Genomic DNA, 19,365 nt, shown 5'->3' on the forward strand with positions numbered 1-19,365 from the left:
GAATTTTTTTTTTTTTTTTTTCCGAGACGGCGTCTCGCTCTGTCGCCCAGGCTCAAGTGCAGTGGCGCGATCTCTGCTCACTGCAAGCTCCACCTCCCGGGTTTACGCCATTCTCCTGCCTCAGCCTCCCGAGTACCTGGGACTACAGGCGCCCATCACCACGCCCGGCTAATTTTTTGTATTTTTTTAGTCGAGATGGGGTTTCACTGTGTTAGCCAGGATGGTCTTGATCTCCTGACCTCGTGATCCGCCCGCCTCGGCCTCCCAAAGTGCTGGGATTATAGGCTTGAGCCACCACGCCCGGCCTAATACATGATCTTTTATGACCATTGTCTTTCAGTTAGTCTACTGTTTTCAAGGTTCATCCATATTGTATCAATTATCAGTAATTCATTCCTTTTATTTGTAAGAATATTCCATATTTTATTTATTCACTTATCTTTTGATGAGCATTTGGCTTGTTTCCAATTTTGGGCTATTATGATACTGCTGCAAATATTTGTATACAAATTTTTGCGTGGACAAATGTTCCTATTTTCTTAGGTATATTCCTAGGAATTGCTAGGTCATAATATAACTAACTCTATGTTTAATTTTTTTGAGGAGCTGTTTAACAATTGATTAGCATATCCTTTCAAAAAATGATGTGATTTTTTTTAAATGTGTTCACTTTCAACAATATTGAGAGATAATCTAATTGACTAACAGCCATTAAAATATATTTGATGGCATATCATGATGTGATTTTTGGCATAGGAGCTCAGATAAGTAGTGTTGTGGGGCAAAAAGAAAATAAACATACTTATCAGCAATTAAGAGAAATAATATTTTTACAAATAAGAGTAATGCAATGAATTATTAACAAAAAAAATCAAAATCTTAGAAAAAGAAAGTATTCTTTAACAGCTATGCAAAACCATATTGGAACATGAAGCCAAAGACATAAGATCTCCCCAGAAATCTGAAGCAGTTACTTTTACTAAGTTTCTGTACTTTACACTGTAACATAATTATTTCTATAATATCATCAATATCTTTTTAATTCTTTAACCAGGATGTAACTTAAGTCTATTGTGCAACCAAGACCATATATGAAGTGTCATGTTTGAATTTATATGGAGCCAAAGTTTACAAAGTCCTGCAGAAAAAGTGGCCTAACGTTGGGAGTAGAGAATCCTACCCTTATAGATGGTAAGGAAGGTCAATTGTAGGCAGGCTAGAAAATTTAGAAAATTATGGAGGTCTCATGAAGGACACAGTTCACCCACATTACAAGTACTGCATTTAAAATCTGGTGGACAAGTTTCCTGGAGGGTTTCCTATCAGCCTGATAAAAGAGCTAATAATAGAGGCTTTGAAAGTTCCATATATTCACACATTTCTGTCCTTATTAAAGCTTCTGGACAGAAATTTATCCTGTGGCCTTAGAATAAATAGTTTCTGGCTCTATCTTTGCAATGCAAACTCAAGAGGTATGTGGATACTAAATTTACTGCATGAATGAAATAATAGATAAAAATGAGTCTGGCCTTTTTGTAATCAAATAATTGTTCCAAATAATTTATTGTGTCAAGGGGAATGGCATTGCTTGGAAAATCTGCCCAATCTTTGGTAAAAAACAAAAGAGATTACCGGGTGTTCTTTCAGAGTAGCTCTGGTAATCTAGCAGATGCTCTTGGTATTAACAGATTGTATAAAAATGGGCACTGTGTTGCTCATTTGTTTAAATAAGTAATAAAATTAATCAATCAACACTATGTTGACAAAGCTATTTTAAATCTCTGCTATTTTTTAAAATATCTAATTCCAGTTGTTCATTGCTGGCATATAAAAAAATAAATTTTGTATATCAACCTTTGAATCTAAAACCTTGCTATACTTTCTTATTACTTTCAATAGTTTCCCTGAAGATAGTTTTCTACATAGACAATCATGCCATTTGCCTGTTAAGACCGTTTTATTTCTTCATTTCCATTCTGTATTATTTTTAAACTTCTTCACTCCATTATTGACTTCCTGTTTACTTTCTGATTTGACAGAATACTTTGTATGATTTCAGTTCTTCTAACGCGTTGAGGTGTTTCAAGGTTTAGAATATGGCTTATCTTGGTGAACGTCTCATGTGAGCTTGAAAAATTTGTGTATCCTGCCCTCATTGAATGAAGTATTCAATAAATGCCATTTAGATCAACTTGATGGCTAGTGTTCAAGTTAACTATATCGTTACTGAGTATGTTCCTGCTGCATTTGTCAATTACTGATAGATGCTGAACTCTTCTACAATACCGTGACAACATTTTTAACACACACTTTTGTGCCTTTATCACTTTCCTTATCAAACACATATCTTGCTTTAGTTTATACAGTCTATATGCAGAATTGTTTCTCTCATATCTAGTAGTTTTTAGCTTGTAGTGACTTTAATTTCTAGTGAAAATGATAGAAAGTAATTTTGAATTGTTTTGCATCACTGTTTGTAGATAAAAACCATTTGTATGGTCATTATTTTTTTGTAAGGTTAGAGTAAGGGGTACACTCTTATTCTGGAATGCCCTGTTTATAGGAGAATAACAAAACCTGATCTTTTCTAAGAACTACATGTTTCCTTAAAGTCTTAGTTTGATTACGACACATTTAGCATGAGTGACTCCATTTTGGTTTGGTCTGATCTTTTGGGGCCTTGTTTAAACAAAACAAGGGAACTTTTGTTTAAAACTTCCCTAGTTAGCTTTACCTTAATGGTTCTAATGGATGTAAAGTTTTGTTTAAAACTTCCCTTGTTTCAGTCATATTCTCACTTAGGTGAGAGTATGACCAAAACTTAGGGTCTTAGTGCCACTCTAAGTTACCATCATTTTGGGTTTCTGGTTTCAGCATATCATTCACAGGTTATGGTTCCCTCATGGTCACACATTTCTTTCAGCTCTTGTCATTCCAGTTGAAGAGAGAACATCTGACATTCTAGAGATGGCTGAGCGCAAACATTTAAAACTTTCAAGAGGATACATGCACAAGGGAGACTTCTACTATAACTATCAGGAAGATACGCTCCTTAGCTAGGGTCCCCATAAAATAAACCAACTAAAATCAAATAGGTCCAAGAATTAGCTAAAGGGCCTACTCACTTTAACCAAGCAGTCTCTTCATCAGTGCCTTACAACTAAATCTTTGTAATACCCAATGTAATGTGTTTCGCCATGGACAACAAGAAGTGCCAGCAGCTGCACTGATACATCTCAGTTTAGCCAGTAAGTAATCTGGAGCTATTCTATTATTTAGCATAACTTTCACAAGAGAATTTGAAGTCTGTTGTGTAACCGTAGAATTTAGAGTATAATCTGCTATACAGCCTATTATGAGGAATAAATTTCTTTCTTTCTTTTTTTTTTTTTAAAGACGGAGTCTCGCTCTGTCGCCCAGGCTGGAGTGCAGTGGCCGGATCTCAGCTCACTGCAAGCTCCGCCTCCCGGGTTTACGCCATTCTCCTGCCTCAGCCTCCTGAGTAGCTGGGACTACAGGCGCCCCCCCCCCCCCCCGGCGAGTTTTTTTTTTTTTTTTTTTTTTTTTGTATTTTTTAGTAGAGACAGGGTTTCACTGGGTTAGCCAGGATGGTCTCGATCTCCTGACCTCGTGATCCGTCCGTCTCATCATTACTTCATTTAATCCAAACTATGGAAAAAAGGATCTAACAAACGATGCCCTTTTAGAAGAGTAAAGGCCTCCCAAAAATGTCCTTTTTTACCCTTGGTGTAGGTTAAGAAGGATGGACCAATGTTCTGTTTCTGACTATGAGGCAATATATGTACCATTAAAATTTCTCACCTACATTGGGACTTCATATTCCATTGATTAAGGCATGAGGTTATCCATGTATAAGGTTGACTGCAAAACCCTTCACAAACATAAGTATACTCCATGAATGCAAAAAACAGACTTCCTTTTCACTTCTATATTTCATAGAGGTATAAGCAGTGAACAAAATTAAAGATAAGAGTCTCATGATAGTAGAGAAGTCTTGATCTGTCATTTTGGGGAAAAGCTGACCACATCAAGGATGCTGTCTTCTTCTGGGGAGAAACTTCCCTGGTTAGCTTTACCTTAATGATTCTAATGGATGTAAAGTTTGAAAAGTGTGGAGGGAGCCTTCTGAGTTGTGAGATTATGAACCCAAGGTTCAAGGTCTTGAAATTTTACTGCAGTGTGGATAACAAGGGCAGTGTTTTTCTGATGTTCTCCGAAGATCCAACCTTGGGGTTCTAGATTGTGAAGGGGTTACTTGTCCTCAGTCAGTGAACCAGAGGAAGTTTTCTTTTCCTGGTGATAATATACTGTGGCATAATGATCTACTGTTATAACATCAGCCCTCTAGCATGGAAAAGCTTTTATACAACCAGAAAACATGAATTAAAAATGACAACTGAATGAAATCCCTCTATAAATGTTTAAATGGCCCATGAAGTAGCAGAATATACCTAAAGTTTTGATTGTCTTCCCAGGAATATGTGTTTGACAGAGTAAACATTGGTCATAAACTATTTTAGCAATTTAGAAGTCACCACACTAATATATACATTTAATTTGGATAATTTTATCTTTTCCATGAAGAATCATGGAATGCAGAACTTTTAATAACAAAAGCTTTAATGACTCAGGAAATCATTGGTCATAAACTATTTTAGTAATTTAGAAGTTATCACACTAATATATATACTTAATTTGGATAATTTTTCCTTTTCCATGAAGAATCATGGAATGCAGAATTTTAATAACAAAAGCTTTAAGGACTCAGGAAGGACAAGGTGGTCATCCTGGTTCTTCCAGAGTTCATATTTACTACTGAACTTATGTCCTTTTGAATACCAGTTATTTCTCCAATTTAGGTGCATAGAACTGATAATTATGGGTTATCATAGATAATTGTACTTAGACCTTGGAGTTCATTGAAACTGTATATATAAACAATTTCAGTATTGGCTGATTTAGCAGGAAAATCTGGCAAAGTATTTTCCTGGTATTCTATTATTTTTTGTCTTGCTTGGGTTAGCAGTTTATAAACCAGTTAATCTCTTCATTCAAGTTTTGGGAATTCTTAAAGTCCAAATAATATATTTCTAATGTGATCAAAAACCCATATTCTAGAATGTTTCTCGGGGTCTTTTCCATCCATTCGTGAAGGGACTTCCTCAAATACCCCATATTCTAGGATTTTGTGTGCTTGCGATGTTTTCAGAAACTGCATCTGAAAGAAGCAATTAACTGTGGAAATGACTTTAAACAGTCATAGTTAAAGACACAGTTGGCAAGGAAATTTGATTATTTCTGTGGTCTACAATAACTTGATGTAATAACCATAATTATGATTGATAGCATATATTCACACATATCAGAATTTTAGAAATCCCATACAGTTTTGGAACATATATTAATAACTTCACTAAAATATGATCTGAAGAAGGTTAAACATTATTTCTTATTTGACAGTGCACCGCATGTAAATGAACATGTCAAATAATCCAGTTTACCTCTCTTTCAAATGCTTCATGGGCCCTCTGTAACATCCCGAAGTTAGAGGTCAACAAAGACTTAATTTTGAAGGGGAAATTTGATTTTGGGAAGCCTGTCAAATATGTTAAAGTCTTAAAACATTGAACCAAAATAGGATCACAAATCACCATAAAACAATAGTCATTCATTCAACCAAAGTGATAATTAAAATATTTTTAAAAGCAAATACCTGTAAGCTTTGATAAAGGACACTCAGTTTTCCAATCAGAAGCCTTAAGACAGCATAATATAGCATCTATCCTTTCTTCTTTCCTCTTTCTTCTTCATATTTTTGCAGTTTACTGAAAAGACAAAAATATTTTACTGTGTCTTGTTAATAGTAAACAAAATTTTGTTCAAAAGAGAAAAGTAAATTTTACTGTGGTATTAGTGTATCAATACTAAAACTAATTTTAATAAAACTTCAAAAATAAATTTATCAAATCTGTCATCTTTTAAAAACAAAATTTCCATAAGACTTTTGTTTTACATGTTTCCCTGACTTTCTATAGTCATTTTGATTTATTTTTTATTTCTTCAATTTGAAAACTTTAACTTCAAACCAGTTTTTAACACACACTTTTGTTCTTTTATATATTTCTTCATCAAAAAAATATATTGCTTTTGTTTATAGACTGTATACAGAATTGTTTCTTTCATATCTAGTAGTTTTTTAAATATTAGTTACCCTAATATGTAGTGAAAACCCTAGAAAGCAATTCTGAACTGTTTGATATCAGTATTTGTGGAAAAAATATTTATAATTTTTTAGAAAAATAGTTCTTCAAATTATTGTTTATCAACAGATCTATATATATTTAGATTTAAATACCATATAAAAATGTCAAAGTACCTAGACTTAAACTCATGTTTAATAATTAATATTTCAGTATCTTAACTTACAGATGAATCAGACATTTTATGATTATTTATTACTTAACCCTTTTCCCATTTAGAAAAAAAGAAGCACAGCTTGCTGGTAGCGCTCATTTAATTTTACAAAAACATGCTCCTTGAAGCTGAAGCAAATCTAAGTGATTTTCAACATGACAATAAAATATAAAAACTGTTTTAGGAGTTCTTTCTAAACAGATCTAACATCAGAATCATCTGAATCATCAGAATGGTCTGTTTTGGAAAAATTGAATTCACCAAAGAATCTTTGTCTAACAACTGTTCAAAAATCATGTTAAGGTTACATGTAGTAATGCTACGTTTTCTAGAATTTGACATTTTCAGCAATTGAGAATTACTATATTTTGCACATGGAAATACCACTACTAAAAAACAGAATGCTATAAAGAGAATGATGTTTTTCATTTGCAAAGTCAATATGCTTGAGAAATTTGAAAATAATAACAAAAGTGAGATATTTCATGGCAAAATCATCTCGGGGTAAATGCTGCATCTACAAGCACTACTGGTGAGTATACTTGGGGCAAATGGGGAAAAGGTTAATTTAACATAACATAATTCTAAGATTTTAAATTACTGAAAAGAGTGTTGATGCTATGACACAGGTAGCCTTCCTAATGTCTTTCTCCAGTCATTCCACGTTTCAAGGAGCCACGTGGCACCCAGGAGGACTATGAAAGTCAGCACTATAAGGACAGAAGATAGAGCTATGAAGACTATACCTGGAGGATACAACCCCTCTTAAAATATCTAGGAGGCGAAATCGGAAAAGCAGAGAAAGAAGGGGCTAAATTTGGCTCGATTCTGGCTTATAGCTGCTGGTCTATGCACTAAGAACATGTCTCCAGACTTTATTATGGCCACCTATCCAGAACCCTGAATTCAGCAACTGTAAAGACTTAAGTTCACAGTCAAATCAAGCAAGTATCTAATTACAATTAACTGATAATTCTGAATCCATTTCTATTTTACCAATAATTTTTAAACTAGCTTTATTTACCAACCATCACATACATATAATATATAGAGACATACAAACACACAGGAGCAGATCTTATATCTCTCATAAAGGATTTCCATTTACCAGCTTTAAAATATATATATATTTTTTTCTTTTCCCCATTCAGTCTATCAATCTTCCAGTTACCTGTTTCATTGCCATAAGCAATTGTTACCTAGGCGAAAAATTTGCATTTCTAAAAGAAAAACTTTTAGGTGGAACAAAAAAATTATGTTTCATAAACACAGAACTAAGATTTCAGGCCTAAATATTGTATCATAATTTGCTCAAACCAAGGGGAAAAAAACTGCTAAAGTAAAAATTCGCTTAAGACAAGATGGCCAGAAAAGCACCTTAAATAAACATATGACTTAACATGTAAATTTAAAAGAATAGTAAGATTTTTGAATATGCATTTGCAGATATCCTTAAAATTGGAGATTTCCTTAATAGATGTGAATTTCTTTTACGAAAGAGTTTCAAGATAGCCAATTAAATATCAGAAAGGTGTATTTTAGTTTAGTAGGGTATTCTTTTTTAACTTAGATACTGTTTCTTAGATAAAATTACTAAGTTCAGTATGGAGCCCTTCAATTAGGGACAAGAAAGCATTCTTAATGCCTGGACTCAGGATGGACATATCTATAAAAGAAACAAGCCTATTCTGCCTGTGAGCCTACCTTTTATAGACACCTTATCTAGGATAGCTTTCTTTCCACCTTTGGGGTGGGATACCAACTAAGCCAAAAGGTTAGCAGTCTTGATTTTTCTTATCAATTAGTTGCTTAAGCTTTTTATTTGCTATTCAAAAAGCCTTTAAATAAAAATAAAATACTCAATAAAAAAATGAAATGTGTTTTGAAACTTCTGCATATCAATACAAGTGTCCCTGGAAGAGAATACTTTGGGAGTCTTCATTTTCGAATGTACTTCTTCAGTGCAGTGTTGTTTATTTGGAATGCTCCATTGTAACTTTATATTTCAGTAAGATGTTACTGTTTCTGTAAGCCTTGCTGCTTCTGGGGCCTAATAATTATGCATGCATAAGCTAGAAGGAATTCAGATCTTCAGAAACTATGCTTTCCATTTTTACTTCAAATATTGGCTTTGTCTCTCAGGTTCTCTTGATCAACTTAGCCAATGATATTTTTTTCCTTACCTAAGTAATATGGTTTGGCTGTGTCCCCACCCAAATCTCAACTTGAATTGTAGCTCCCAGAATTCCCATGTGTTGTGGGAGGGATCCAGGGGGAAGTAATTGAATCATGGGGGCCAGTATTTCCCATGCTTTTCTCAAGATAGTGCATTAGTCTCACAAGATCTGATGAGTTTATCAAGGGTTCCCGCTTTTGCTTTTTACTCATTTTTCTCTTGCTGCCAGCATGTAAGAAGTGCCTTTCACCTCTTGCCGTGATTCTGAGGCCTTCCCAGTCATGTGGAAATATAGGTCCAATTAAACCTCTTTTTCTTCCTAGTTTCCAATATGTCTTTACCAGCATCATGAAAACAGACTAATACACTAAGCATGCAAGAAAAATAAACGAATGGATAGAATACAAAAATTCCTGCAAAATTTCAAAAGACAATACTTATACCACCTGCAATATTTTAACTTACTGCCATTTTATTTCTGACCCATTCAGATGTAAGAGACCTCTAACTGAATCCAAGCTAATTAATTATCAGATCCAGTCCAATCCTGAGCCCAGTCCTATTTCTGTCATTAGTTCCAAACCCAATTTGGATCAGAGATTTGCTCAAAGAAACTCAGAGAGCTCAAAACACAGATCTGTGAAGCTTCAGAATCCAAGAGAGCACTTACCACAATCCTCAGTTGCTCAGAGAAAACAATGGACACAGTGGGCCTGATGGGTACCTCATCACTTGGCACTCTTGAGGGTTGCTAAAAGCTCTACTTCGTATCCCACTTCTGACACCACCTGTTAAAAAAAACAAACAAACAAAAAACAAACAAACAAAAAACTGTAGCTGAATTAAATTTAAAATAACTTAATTGAGCAAAGAGAAATTTGTGAACTGGGCAGTCTCCCAGGTCAGAATAGGCTCAGAGACTACAGCACAACCACATGATGGAAAAAGATTTATGGACAGAAAAAGGAAAGTGAAGTACAGAAAATAGAAGTGAGGTACAGAAACAGCTGGATTGGTTACAACTCAGCATTTGCCTTATTTGAGCATAGTTTGAACAGTTGGCCACCTTTGACCAAATCTCAGTGATTGGCACAACATAGGCTATAGTCTGCTTATATCTCCATTGAGGTTATAGTTCATGATGTAAAGAGAAACCTTAGGCAAAACTCAAAATATGTAAGGAGGCAGCTTTAGGCTAAACTTGATTTAACAAGTGATGTGTCTATTACTCCTTTCAGTTCTATCAGTTTTTGTTTTCTCACATATTTTGCTGCTCTGTTGTTAGTTGTATATACATTAAGAATTATTATATCTTGTTGAAGAATTGACTCCTTTTATTATTATATAATGTACTTCTTTAGTCCTGATAATCTTGCTCCTTCTGAAATCTGTCTTTGATATAGCTCCTCCAGCTTCACTTAGTATTATTAAAGTATACTTTTCTCCATCCCTTTACTTTTAACCTCTTTAAGTCTTCACATTAAGTGGATTTCTTGTGGGTGACATATAGTTGCCCAGTTATTTAATCAACTCTGACAATCCCTGTCTTCAAACAGTTTTATTTATGCCACTCACATTTAAAATAAACTTTAAATATTTGGATAAATACCATTTCTAACAGTTTTATATTTGTTGTATTTATTACCCTTTTTTTCTCTTTTACCCTTTTTTTCTCTTTTACCTTTTTTTCTCTTTTCTGCCTTGTTTACACTTAATTGATCATTTTGTATGCTAAATTAAGATATCTTCTCTCTTAGAGTTTAATTTTTTTCTATTATTTTTAGTAGATATCCTAGAATTCACAATATATATTTTTCCTTTCAACTAACAATATACTGCTCCAAATACCGCTATGTATCTTTTATGCAAGTACCTTACTATAGAATACTTCTAATTCTTTCCTCTCATTCTTGTCATATTGCTATAATTCATTTCACATGTCATTTTGAAATAATAATTTAACAGTTATTTATTGCTTTAAACAAATAATTATGTTTCAGATAAGTTATAAACATGAAAATACTTAAATATTTTCTTTTTATTTATTCTCTGATGCTCTTCCTTTCTTTATTAGATCCAAGTTTCAGAACTACATGGTTTTCATCGTACCTGCAGAACTTACTTTAAACCTGTAGATGAGATTTACTAGCAATAAATTCTCTTTGCAGTCTAGTTTGGGATTTTCTATTAACCCATTTTCAAGTTCACTGATTCTTAGCATATCAAGTCTAATAATGAGCACATACATCTAAAACATTCTTTGTTTCTGCTACTGTGTTTTTTTTCATTTCTAGCATTTTATTTTATTATTTCTTAAGAGTATTTATATCTATGCTTACATTATGTGTTTTTACATGCTGTCTACTTTTCTCCAATATAGTCCTTAACATACTAATTGTAACTTTTTCAATACCCTGTCTCATATCTGAATTCTGTATCATAATTGAGTCGGGTTCTCGTGACTTCTTTGTATCTTTAGCTTATGTTTTATTTTTTTCTCATTTTTGACATGCCTTTCACATGCTATATTACCCATACATATGGGTAATAGGGACTGAGATAGATTGTGAATATCAGGATTTAATTTATGTTAATCTGGCTGTGGGTTGTTCTGTACTTAATGTTCGTTGCGGCTATAGGCGCCAGAGGCTTCAAGTTCTATAGTGTGTTTGTTCTTGTCAACATTTTTGTCATAATCAACATTTTGTCTTTGGGCTTCCTTTTGTACCTCTCCTCATAGAAAGAGTCTGAATCTTACAGTTCTTTAAACTGTTATACTGGAGCCCTGTTCATGTGGTATTAAGTTTGGGGGATGAAATGCATTCTAAACTCATCTGAATAAATCTGTCTTTCATTGTGCCTGTGTCTTGAGCTTGTGACTTTCTCAAGTATTTGTTCGAAGGTATTGCATTATTTTCTCCCAATCCCCTATTCCTTTCAATGGCTGCAGCTTTCTTGATTTATTTTCTTGAAGAAAGACCTGACCTCTATGCACTATGATTTTATTCCTTTGGGAAGGAATCCCCTTCCCAATTGGGAATAGGTGTCAAAACTAAGCTCTGGTAGAGTCTTATTTTCCAGAGAGTAGGAATTTCTCTGTGGAAAAGGTTCTTCATCTGTATTTCAATGGATATTCTTCCTGACAAGCATAATGACTACTTTAAAGACCCCCAAAAGGTTTTGTAGATACCTTTTAATTTCTTTAAAAAACTGAAGGAAATGTCCATTGTTCAGTCTTCAGCATCACACAAAAATTAACAATTTAGTATAAGTTCTCACACATGCCTCATATAAGACTTTGAGCTCCTCAAGGCCACAGATTTTCTTGTTTTTCTTTTTCTTTTTTTTTTTTTTTTTTTTTTGAGACGGAGTCTCCCTCTGTCACCCAGGCTGGAGTGCAGTGGCGCGATCTCAGCTCACTGCAAGCTCCGCCTCCCGGGTTCACGCCATTCTCCTGCCTCAGCCTCCCGAGTAGCTGGGACTACAGGTGCCCGCCACCACGCCTGGCTAATTTTTTTGTATTTTTAGTAGAGACGGGGTTTCACCGTGTCAGCGAGGATGGTCTCGATCTCCTGACCTCGTGATCCGCCCATCTCGGCCTCCCAAAGTGCTGGGATTACAGGCGTGAGCCACTGCACTCGGCTGGAATTGGCCATTTTAACGACTATTTTATTTACTTACTTATTTTAGAGATTGGCTCGCTCTATCACCAGCCTGGAATTGGCCTTTTTTTTTTTTTTGAGATGGAGTCTCACTCTGTCACCCAGGCTAGAGTGCGGTGGCGCGATCTCAGCTCACTGCAAGCTCCGCCTCCCGGGTTCACGCCATTCTCCTGCCTCAGCCTCCCGAGTAGCTGGGACTACAGGTGCCCGCCACCACGCCCAGCTAATTTTTTTATATTTTTAGTAGAGACAGGGTTTCACTGTGTTAGCCGGGATGGTCTCGATCTCCTGACCTCGTGATCCGCCCGTCTCGGCCTCCCAAAGTGCTGGGATTACAAGCATGAGCCACCGCGCCTGGCCTTTGTTTTTCTTTTTCATTGTCACACAACTAGTACCTATCACAGTGCTTGGTAGAGAACTCATGCTTTATAAATATTTTTTGTGAGCCATACTAATAAATAAGCATCTGATTTATTTTATGATGCTTTGGCAAGTAAATATCTATATTTGGTCACATATAGTACAGTAGAATGCAATAAGAATAAACACAAAAACTAAAGGAGCAGAAAGAAAGTTTTAAGTATTAAAAAAAAAAGTTTTAAGTACTGAAAGGGTTCATTCCATATCTTATTGATGTGAAAGTCAATGTTTCTTTATATAAAAATGCCCGTCTACGAAATCTACCAAAATTACAGAATAGTAGATAAAATTCCAGGGATTCTCAAGGTTATTAAAAATGTAAATCATGTTGAATTTGGTCTTTACTGGCATTTTGGGAGATTACTATTATTTATTAAACATTGCAACCTCTTACATTTTGATTCATAAATAATTTAATGTTCTTTATAAGATTAAATTTTTTCTTAAATGTAATTGCAAAATTAAACAGGTCATTTATTAAAATTATATATTATAACACTGTAGTAGAACCTGTCACACTTTTAATACAGGCCACTATAGCTAACTAATAATCTTAATATGCAAGACCAATAATTGAAGAATATATGCATACATGGTGTGTTTAAATCACTTGATATTATATAATGCATTGCTAAAATAACCTTTGGCTTATAGATTTGCTATCTGGACTATCAAACAAAGTGCTAGAGTGCCATCTCCTGGAAAGTATGATGATCCGGAAGAGGAGGTGTGATAGAATATGAATTATTTAGTTAATAGGTAGTTCAGTTTAATCAAACAATGAGGAGGTTTAAAGAGAAGGATAAGCTTGTAGGTTTCTCTTCTGAGGATAATAACTGTGTTTTAATATAGAGTAATAGAATATTAAATATTTTACTCATATATGTAACATTATTATTTCTTTATCTTTCAGAAGGTTACATCAATGTTAATATTCAGGGCATGTGCTGAGCTTACAAAACACGTAAGATAAATCATCTCAGTTCAGGAAATTAACTTCCTGTTTAAAAATCATTTAGGACTCTCACTTTATAGGGGCCCCTCACTCCTTTTCCTGATCTTATGACCATTATTTAAAAAATGTTAAAATATGAGTGGCTATACAAGGTATTCAAGTCATTTAGTGAAAGACTGTAAGTTCATGGAGAATACATTTCTGTACCTCCATATCAATCCCGGCCTTAAACTGTCTTTTCTTTATTTTTTTCATGTATAACAAAAAGATTTCAATGGTTTAAATTTATTTTAGCATATTTCTTATTAGAAAAATTGTTGAGCTAGTGAGTCCTCTATGCTCAAAATTTAACACATTTCATCTTAAATTTCTTTTTGTTTCTTTTTAAACTTTTATTTTAGGCTCAGGGAAACGTAAAGGTTACTTTTTTATATATATACTTTATGTTCTAGGGTACATGTACACAATGTGCAGGTTTGTTACATGTGTATACATGTGCCATGTTGGTGTGCTGCACCCATTAACTCATCATTTATCTCCTAATGCTATCCCTGCCTCCTCTCCCCACCCCGCAACAGGCCCTGGTGTGTGATGTTGCCCTTCCTGTGTCCAAGTGTTCTCATCATACAATTCCCACTTATGAGTGAGAACATGTAGTGTTTGGTTTTCTGTTCTTGTGATAGTTTTCTGAGAATGATGGATTCCAGCTGCATCCATGTCCCTACAAAGGACATGAACTCATCCTTTTTTAGGGCTGCATAGTATTCCATGATGTATACGTGCCACATTTTCTTAATCCAGTCTGTCATTGATGGACATTTGGGTTGATTCCAAGTCTTTGCTATTGTTAATAGTGCCGCAATAAACATACATGTACATGTGTCTTTATAGCAGCATGATTTACAATCCTTTGGGTATATACCCAGTAATGGGATAGCTGGGTCAAATGGTATTTCTAGTTCTAGATCCTTGAGGAATCACCACACTGTTTCCCACAATGGTTGACCTAGTTACAGTGTCACCAACAGTGTAAAAGTGTTCCCATCTCTCCACATCTTCTCCCGCACCTGTTGTTTCCTGACTTTTTAATGATTGCCATTCTAACTGGTATGAGATGGTATCTCCTTCTGGTTTTGATTTGCATTTCTCTGATGGTGAGTGATGATGAGCATTTTTTTCATGTGTCTGTTGTCTGCATAAATGTCTTCTTTTGAAAAGTGTCTGTTCATATTCTTTGCCCACTTTTTGATGGGGTTGTTTGTCTTTTTTCTTGTAAATTTGTTTGAGTTCTTTGTAGGTTCTGGAAATTAGCCCTTTGTCAGATTAGTAGATTGCAAAAATTTTCTCCCATTCCGTAGGCTGCCTGTTCACGCTGATGGTACTTTCTTTTGCTGTGCAGAAGCTCTTTAGTTTAATTAGATCTCATTTGTCAATTTTGGCTTTTGTTGCCATTGCTTTTGGTGTTTTAGACATGAAGTCCTTGCCCATGCCTATGACCTGAATGGTATTGCCTAGGTTTTCTTCTAGGGTTTTTATGATTTTAGGTCTAACATTTAAGTCTCTAATCCATCTTGAATTAATTTTTGTATAAGGAGTAAGGAAGGGATCCAATTTCAGCTTTCTACTTATGGCTAGCCAGTTTTCCCAGCACAATTTATTAAATGGGGAATCCTTTCCCCATTTCTTGTTTTTGCCAGGTTTGTCAAAGAGCAGATGGTTGTAGATGTGTGGTATTATTTCTGAGGGCCCTGTTCTGTTCCATTGGTTTATATCTCTGTTTTGGTACCAGTACCATGCTGTTTTGGTTACTGTAGCCTTGTAGTATAGTTTGAAGTCAGGTAGCTTGGTGCCTCCAGCTTTGTTGTTTTGACTTAGGATTGTGTTGGCAATGCGGGCTCTTTTTTGGTTCCATATGAACTTTAAAGTAGCTTTTTTTTCCAATTCTGTGAAGAAAGTCATTGGTGGCTTAATGGGGATGGCATTGAATCTATAAATTACCTTGGGCAGTGTGGCCATTTTCACGATATTCATTCTTCCTATCCATGAGCATGGAATGTTCTTCCATTTGTTTGTGTCCTCTTTTATTTCACTGAGCAGTGGTTTGTAGTTCTCCTTGAAGAGGTCCTTCACATCCCTTGTAAGTTGGATTCCTAGGTATTTTATTCTCTTTGAAGCAATTATGAATGGGAGTTCATTAATGATTTGGCTCTCTGTTTGTCTGTTATTGGTGTATAAGAATGCTTGTGGTTTTTGCACATTGATTTTGTAACCTGAGACTTTGCTGAAGTTGCTTATCAGCTTAAGGAGATTTTGGGCTGAGACAATGGGGTTTTCTAAATCATGTCATCTGCAAACAGGGACAATTTGACTTCTACTTTTCCTAATTGAATACGCTTTATTTCTTTCTTTTGCCTGATTGCCCTGGCCAGAACTTCCAACACTATGTTGAATAGGAGTGGTGAGGGAGGGCATCCCTGTCTTGTGTCAGTTTTCAAAGGGAATGGTTCCAATTTTTGCCCATTCAGTGTGATATCAGCTGTGAGTTTGTCATAAATAGCTATTATTTTGAGATAAATTCCATCAATACATAATTTATTGAGAGTTTTTAGCATGAAGGGCTGTTGAATTTTGTCAAAGGCCTTTTCTGCATCTCTTGAGATAATCATGTGGTTTTTGTCTTTGGTTCTGTTTATATGCTGGATTACATTTATTGATTTGCGTATGTTGAACCAGCCTTGCATCCCAGGGATGAATCCCACTTGATCATGGTGGATAAGTTTTTGACGTGCTACTGGATTCAGTTTGCCAGTATTTTATTGAGGATTTTTGCATCAATGTTCATCAGGGATATTGGCCTAAAATTCTCTTTTTTCATTGTGTTTCTGCCAGACTTTGGTATCACGATGATGTTGGCCTCATAAAATGAGTTAGGGAGGATTCCTTCTTTTTCTATTGATTGGAATAGTTTCAGAAGGAATTGTATCAGCTCCTCCTCCTTGTACTTCTGGTGGAATTTGGCTGTGAATCTTTCTGGACATATTTTGGTTGATAGGCTATCAATTATTGCCTCAATTTCAGAGCCCGCTAAGAAACTGCGTCAACTAATGAGCAAAATAACCAACTAACATCATAATGACAGTTTCAAGTTCACACATAACAATATTAACCTTAAATATAAATGGGCTAAATGGTCCAATTAAAAGACACAGACTGGCAAATTGGATAAAGAGTCAAGACCCATCAGTTTGTTGTATTCAGGAGACCCACCTCACATGCAGAGACACACATGACACACATGGGCTCAATATAAAGGGATGGAGGAAGATCTACCAAGCAAATGGAAAACAAAAAAAGGCAGGGATTGCAACCCTAGTCTCTGATAAAACAGACTTTAAACCAACAAAGATCAAGAGACAAAGAAGGCCATTACGTAATGGTAAAGGGATCAATTCAACAAGAAGAGCTAACTGTCCTAAATATATATGCACCCGATACAGGAGCACCCAGATTCATAAAGCAAGTCCTTAGAGACTGACAAAGAGACTTAGACTCCCACACAATAATAATGGGAGACTTTAACACCCCAATGTCAACATTAGACAGATCATCTTAAATTTCTATCAATGGAATTATTATTTATAAATACATTGTATTTTTTACTTTTCTTTTCATGTTTGTATGATTTTAGTTATTTTGTGTTAAATTTCTAAATATTTTAAATTATTTTCAAAAATACTTTCTTGAACTATTAACAAACACATAAAAATTTTTGTCTCACAAATTACTATTAGGTTTCATGCTCATTTATTTTTTAATAGTCAATATATTACTCATACTATTCTTATGGTATTTTTGTAATATTACATGGGAAAAATTATTTTAAAAGTTATAACTTAAACTTACCAAAATATCATATTAATAGGATTTATTGATTCACTATGAGTTACTAGTTGACACTCCATAAAGCTACAAATAAATATTCTGTAAAAATACAATAAAATACATTGTAAAATAAAAATTAGCCCTATTTTCAACCTAAACTATCCAGCAAACAACCATAAATGTCAAAACTACACTCTTATTAGTTTTTTTTTATATATACCAGTTTCTATGTTAAGAAACTTTCCATGGCAGTGATTACCATGTAAGAATTAGTGGAATTTAATGTTTTTTAAGTTTTCAATCTTTCTTTAAAACTTTATCAAATTCATTGTAAAATTATACACAACATACTGCATCCATTTAAAGTAGGCAATTCAATCAGTTTTGACAGCTGTGTACACCATTGTAACCATCAGCAAATTGGCAATAGAGAACAGCTCTCCAATCCCAGTCTATCACTTGCTTTAGGCAACAATTACTGGCAATTTTATCATCATAATTCTTTTTATTTTTATATAAATGTAAGCTTGCAATATTTAATCTTTTTTCTCAGTTCTTTTATTCAACATGTTAATTCTGACATTACCCTATGTGTTTGCATTTACCAAGAAAGTTTGTTATTTTTATTGTTTATTTATAGTAACTAATTTATTTACTGTTAATAAAATTTTCCACTAATTTTAGACTTGGATGCTATAGCTGATGTAAATAGTAGTATATATATCAGTTTTCACTTTTTCTTGGATAAATAACCAGGGGTACAATGGATGTATCATACAGTAAATTTACGTTTAATGTAACTGCAAAGTCTCTCTTGTATGTATCAGCAAAAAGACCCTTCTTTTCCCCCATGAACTCTCATGACCTGCCTTATGTATCTGATTTCTGGAAATAATCATATCGTCTTGTGTATTTCTTAATGTACACATGCTTTCTTTACTCTACATAAACTCTACTGCTAGAAACCACAGGAAGACAGAGACTTTTTCTCATTTTTCTATTTTCAAATACAATACTCTCTCCATCAAAGGTGTTTAACAAATATGCATTTCAAAAATGAAAAATCTTAATTTTAATACAGAAACCTTTTCATATACTTCAGTTTGGTCCCACTCCCCTCGACATGAGGTACTCACCAGTCTACCTCCTGCTGTCTTCAATACCTATTAGTATTGTTTTAAAAGATAATTCAGTATTGCTTTTAAGGACATGTGAATGGTAAGAGTGCAGTTACGTTGTTTTTCCTATGAGAGAAATGAGATTATGACATGTGATCAAATCACAGGAGTATTAAAAGCCTGTAGAGACACAGGTGTTAAAACAAATAAACTTGATACTTGGAAAAAACTTCTTCAAGGCCTATTTGAAATGACTGGTATGTAGCAGATTTAGTTCTAAGTGAGACAGGAATGAAGTTTAAAAAGGGGTTCTTGCCTGGCATAAACTATCAGTCAACTTCAACATTGATTATTCTTACTGCCTTCTTTGAAAGTCAAGATTGCTTGCTGACCAACGAGACAAAGGTAAGAAGACAAGAACTTAGCCACCAGAAATGAGATTAAATATGATTTCATGAATGTGAAATACCTTTTAAAAAGTCAATGTGCTAATTAAAAGTGCTCTTGGACACGAATAAGACAGATATCTCAGCAATATTTATAGATACAATCACTGCTTTAGACAAGCCAAATGATACATCCCATACACTAAGAACTTTCCTCATCAGACATGAAGATATAGTAATTATCCACCTCCTTTAGAAAATGTATTCCTCATGCTCGATAGAAAGATTCTGAATCCACAAGAGCGTTTTAAAGGTCTTTTGAGAGAAAAGA

The sequence above is a fragment of the Papio anubis genome, chromosome 4, assembly GCF_008728515.1.
Source record: "Papio anubis isolate 15944 chromosome 4, Panubis1.0, whole genome shotgun sequence".
NCBI lineage: Eukaryota > Metazoa > Chordata > Mammalia > Primates > Cercopithecidae > Papio > Papio anubis.